This window comes from Aulonocara sp. 'chitande type north' Nkhata Bay, linkage group LG12 (genome assembly GCF_057382095.1).
Source record: "Aulonocara sp. 'chitande type north' Nkhata Bay isolate Kocher_YH1m ecotype deep benthic linkage group LG12, A_spYH_male_GT1.1, whole genome shotgun sequence".
NCBI classification, from domain to species: Eukaryota; Metazoa; Chordata; class Actinopteri; order Cichliformes; family Cichlidae; genus Aulonocara; species Aulonocara sp. 'chitande type north' Nkhata Bay.
The window spans coordinates 2,635,754-2,641,753 of record NC_141355.1 but is presented as its reverse complement, the minus strand read 5'-3'; positions in this window follow the sequence as shown (position 1 = coordinate 2,641,753).

Sequence of the window (6,000 nt, the reverse complement as noted above, 5' to 3'; positions counted from 1 at the left end):
CTGCTATGGGGAATTGGAGCTATATAAATAAAAGTGAAATGAATCCAATTAAAAACAGTGTTGAGCCCCAGAGTCTACTGCAGCCTGGAGAGGGAGCGTCTCCTGGATCAGAAACAGTGTGAGTGGGTCAGCTGGGGATGAGTTTGAATGAGTTCTTGCCCACGCTTTCTCTCCATTTTCACTTGCTGTTGGGGGGGAACAGACACCAAAACTCCGGCACAGGAAAAGATGATAACTTAGGGGGAAATACACCAAATTACACTATAAAATATGAGACACAACTGGAGTTTTACTTGATCAAATGATGAGAGTACCACTGTAAATGTTACATGCACTCACAATGCCAATGGAGTTTGCCTAACTTTAAATCATAACTATAGGCTATAATTTAAAGTTAACAGCTTGCACAAAACAACAAAACATTGGTGTCATTATAGACATTTGGAACGTGTTACGATGTTTTTAAGTGGACTGTTACTCCAGTATTTCCTGTCTCCTCTTCTGTGGATTGGTATACACCAAGTTATAATTATGACTGGGAAATTATTTCTAACATCTCACAGCAGCAGGATTTTCTGCTGGCGCTTTTAGGTTGTTCCTCTCTGTAGAAACAGTGAAGTAACATTTAAGCCCATATTTCTTTATAATGTTCTGAGGAATCTTTGTTTCCCCGTGGTGTTAAAATCCATGTTTGATTGTTTTACCTGTAAGAATCACAACACATCTGTACAATATGCTTTTTCCTGGAAATCTTTAGACTGGTTCAGATTGAAAATGAGTGAGTAAAGACATGCTAGGATAGTGTGTTTGGTATTTTGGATAAGAAAAGGTGAAAAGCCCCTGAATAGTGTGTTAATATCCCAGCACACAACATAACAGTAACACAGGAACAGCTAAGAGGCAGTTTCACTAAAAATGAGCTCAAATCTGATCAAAGTTATTTGACTTCCAAATGTGTTAAATGGAAGTCAGGAGGTCACCACGCGGCCTTGTTACTGCTCATGTGACACATTAAAACGTCAATTTCAGGTGTAACCAATTCATCCATGTTTAGCTGGTCCTGTAACTATGTTGGCTGTAAATACTGTTTCCAGCTGCTGTAAAGTTGTTCACATTCAGAGTGAGCTAAGGTTAGGCTTTGTGAATAAATACAGCAGACCTAAAATCTGTTGGTGTCATCATGCCCTAGGAGTTTGTGCAACCGGTGTATTAGATATATTCAATATGAGTCCGTTTTGAAATGTTTGCTTAATGCCTTTACCGTCTGAAGATGCCACAAAGCATTTCAAAAACATTGCAACAGACAAATAGGCCCTCCTGACCTCCTGCACATAGCAAAAAGGGGGTTGATATTAACTCTATGCTATAGCCAGGAAACAAGTTAGGTTGGCCAGCTTGCTAGTTAGGCAGTGGCCTACAGTAATGCAGCCAGAGACAACCAGAAACAGCTGCCTGCCTCTCAGCTCAACAAGCTCCAGCCATTGTTATAGTGTACAGCAGTGGTGTTCTCAACTCCACCGCTATGGGTATGCATCTGGCATTAAGCTAAAGATGAAAGTGGCCGATTTAGTCAGTTCGCTAAGAAAATGTTAGCTTCAAATAGTTAACAGAAGACAGCCTGGGGCCAGTTTAGATTCATGAATCAAATCACGAAGTGTACATAACAGATGTAACTGTTACGGGAGGTCTGTTAAGAGAGCCTCCGTGCAAAAAGAATAGGAATTCTAGTAGGGACCAGCAACAAACCACCACGCACACACTGCAATGGGTTACACAAAATTTATTTGTTCTTCCTCTAGGCAAACTACCGGCTGAAGACAACCCCGGCCAGGGATCCAAAGCCCAAAGACCACCGCGGTCCGAGTTCTTCGCCTAGTTACAAACAGGGGAGAGAGGGTCACTGCACGAACACGCAACCAACACGTATCAATCCTGCAGCTCCCTAAAACAGGTTTGCCACCCACCTTTTCAGGCTTTAACTTTGTTCGAGGCTGGGTCTCCACATTACCTCCCGGCAGTTAAACTTCCCCGAGCTGGTCCAGTTCTTCTTATCGGGGCGCAGGAGGTCTCCAGTCTAGTGCTCGTTTTCCTCTTTTCCAACACGTCCCTTTTTTTCCAGCACGTCCTCTCTTTTCCAGCACGTCCTCTCACAGCTCCATAGGAATACGTCCTCCTTTCCACGTCCTCCGTTTCGTTAAAAGCAAAAACCAGGCCAGGCTAAAAAAAAAATCCTTTCTATTAAAAATGCGCACACTTTGTCCTGGATCTCCGGGGCTCTCCTGCTTCACCGAGGTCCTACTAAAAACAACCACAACACTTCCTGCTTCCTCTCCCCTTTATAAAGAGGAACTCCAATCAGCCGCTCCCTGTATTCAACTCCGCCTCACTGGCAGCTGGGCTAGAGTAAAATCTCCCCTCCCACACAGGTGCAACAACCGTAAATAAACACAAAAACATGCAATTAATCCAAAACAAACTCAAAAACAAAACCAACAAAACTTAGGGGGGGGGGTTTCTCTCCGTCCTTTCCCACCATGCTATACTCCGTAACACCCACCCCAACTTTTTCCTAGCCCGTCCTCGGGCACTCTACTAAGTATATCGAGGTGGGGGCTTCCCGAGATTTTCACGGGCAGATCTCCTTAAACCCTCCTGAGTTGCAGGGGCGGACTTGTTGGAGGACGGATAGTGACCTGGCCCTGGCATCTGCTGTGCCATACTCCATAGAAGTAACCACTGGTCTGAGGCTGTCGCTATATCATGCGCAGCTGCCGTTCCTGGTTCTAAGGCGCCACCTCCTGTTTTATCATTGACGGAAGGCAAGAAAGTACATATGCGCAGGCGATTACGATGGACCACTCTAACAGGCCCATCTTTACCTTCTGGCCGAACTCTGTAGACTGGGTTCATAGGGTTTGGCTGGCCAACTACAATTTGGATCTCTTCCTCCCAGTGTGCTGCCAGTTTACCCTGTCCGTCCCTTCTTGTCATATGGACTAGAACCCTTTCCCCCGGGAGCAATGGTGCTGCCCTAGCCCCAACATCATACCTGTCCTTCATCCGGCCTGCAGCCTTCTGGCTGCTCTTTTCCACCATCTGGTATGCCAGCCTCAAGCGCTCATGATGTCTCCTCACCCACTCCTGCGTCGTGGTTGACTCCATGGGTCTCTTCGTCCCCATAAACAGCTCGCCTGGCAGACGAGCATTCCATCCAAACATCAGGTAATGGGGGGTGTAACCTGTAGACGCATGGACAGAGTTATTATAAGCCTGGAGCAGTTCGGGCAAACATTGTACCCACCGAGTCCGCCTCTCTTCCTCTAGGGTGGACAGCATATTTATTAATGTCTGATTGAAACGTTCACAGGCCCCATTTCCCTGAGGATGATAGGCAGTAGTTCGACTTTTCCGACAATTATAATACTGACAGAGCTCCTTTATGAGGGCGGACTCGAAATTAGCACCTTGATCCGAGTGCAGTTGTTCTGGGCATCCAATTGGCTGAATAATATGTTTCAACAACATCTTCGCTGTAGTTGCAGCGGTCTGGTCCCTGGTAGGTATTGCCCAAGCATACTTTGTAAACAAATCAGTGGCTACCAAAATGTACTGGTATGAGTCTGCCGGTCTACCTAATGTCAGGAAATCAACTGCCACGGTTTGGAGAGGTGCGTGTGTAAGAACAGGACTAAGTGGGGCCTGACCGTCACCACGACCTTTATGACGTACACACCGTTCACAGGATGTTGTCCAGTCCCGCACTCTCTTCTCCATTTGAAGCCAATAAAAACTACGGCGCAGCATCGAAAGTGTCTTTGCCACCCCCAAATGACCATTCCTTTCATGGAAAGCCTTCCATGTTGGTTGCTGTTCCTCCAAAGGAACAAGGATTTGGTAGTACGCCTCACAGGTGTTGGAATCCACCCCCCTGCGGACCAGAACACCCTCCAACAACTCCAGCCGTGACCATTGTTTCATGTAGTTTAAGACTGCAGTAGGCTCCTGGCGTCTTTCCTCCCCAGATGGCATCTTTCCTCGGGCCATGTAGTATCTCACTCTATGCAGCGTGGGGTCCTGCTCTTGTAAGCCTTGCCAGCATCCTGGATCCCAATCGATGTTCACAGCCTGAACCCATGCTTTTTCGTCCACCCTCTGTGGAGGCACCAAATCCTGGGGTTGCACCTGCAATGGCATTCTAGACAGAACATCAGCATTCACATTTTCCTGGCCAGGCCGATACTTAATATCAAATTGATAATTTGCGAGCTGGGCTACCCACCGTTGTTCCACTGCGCCCACTTTTGCAGTCGATAAATGGACCAATGGATTATTATCAGTATAAACTGTGAACAGAGACCCCCATAGATAATCTTTAAATTTCTCAGTCACCGCCCACTTCAAAGCGAGCAGCTCCAGTTTAAAGGAGCTATAGTTTGCATCATCCCTTTCGGCGGGTGCTAAGCTTCTGCTAGCATAGGCTATCACACATTCCTTCCCATCTTGTACTTGAGACAGTACTGCACCAAGGCCCACTTTACTGGCATCCGTATAAAGCCGGAAGGGTAATCTGAAATCAGCAAAAGCTAAAATAGGAGCCTCGAGCAATTTCTGCTTCAGAAGATCAAAGGACTGCTGACAATCCTCATCCCAATTTATGGGGATATTCTGTTTTTTATTCTTCGGTACTCCCACTAGCAGCGAGTTAAGAGGCCTAGCAACACCCGCAAACCCTGCAATGAACCGCCGATAATAACCGGCAAAGCCCAAGAAGGAACGCACCTGATGAATAGTCTGCGGGGCCGGCCACTTCTGTACAGCGGCAATCTTATCAGGGTCCGGAGCCACACCCTCACTGTTCACCAGGTGACCCAGGAACTTCACCTGTTGCTGGAAAAGAACACATTTATCAGGTCGCAACTTCAGCCCATAGCTCTTCAATCTTGCAAACACTGCCTGCAGATGTTCTAGGTGGCTGTCAAAATCCGGTGAATATACTATCACATCATCCAGATAGACAAAAGCGGACTCTGTGATTTGACTTCCCAAACAACTCTGCATCAACCTTTGAAATGTTGCTGGAGCATTACACAATCCAAAAGGCATTCTTTCAAACTCATACAAGCCAAAAGGAGTACAAAATGCAGTTTTTTCCCTGTCAGCTTCAGAAACTTTCACTTGCCAATACCCACTTGCTAGATCAAGGGTGGAGTAGTATTTTGATTTAGTCAGCATCGTCAAGGTCTCTTCAATTCTAGGTAATGGATGGGCGTCTTTATGTGTCACTGCATTCAACTTGCGGTAATCCACACAAAATCTCAATTCCCCATTCTTTTTCCTTACCAGGACAATGGGTGCTGCCCAGGGACTTGTACTCTCTCGCACCACCCCTGATCGAATCATATTATTCAGCAATTCTCGCACTTCCTGATACATTTTAGGGGGGATTGGCCTATACCGCTCTCTAATAGGAGGTGCCATACCTGTCGGAATAGAGTGCGTAATTACATCTGTGTGGCCATAATCCTCTTCGTCGGCAGCAAACACATCGCCCCACTTCCTCAAGTGACCATTTAACTTTTCCTGCTCCTCCATAGATAGATTCGACCGCCCTTGTGTCATAACTTCAATGTGAGGAGCTTTACCAGATGGTTCCGAGCTCACCTGGGATACGCCCACTTCAACGATGCCTGGCCTGGTTTGCTCAAACGTGACTTCAAAAGGTTCCTGAATGTCGACATTTTCCGTGGAGAATGTAGCCAGGGCCTCATAACGTCGTAACGTAATAGGAAAAGGATTGAGATTCCTTACTTTGATGGGGACCCGGCCTCTATAGACAGTTCCTAGCGATCGAGCAACGGCAACTGTACTAGGCCCTTCCAATGGCTCCACCAAGATACATTGTCCTTTCCTCAGTGTCTGTGGGGCCCTAGCCCAAATCACCTGCTCACTGTGCTCAGGGATCTTCACCGGGTGGCGGTAAGCGGGTCGCAGGGTCCCTAC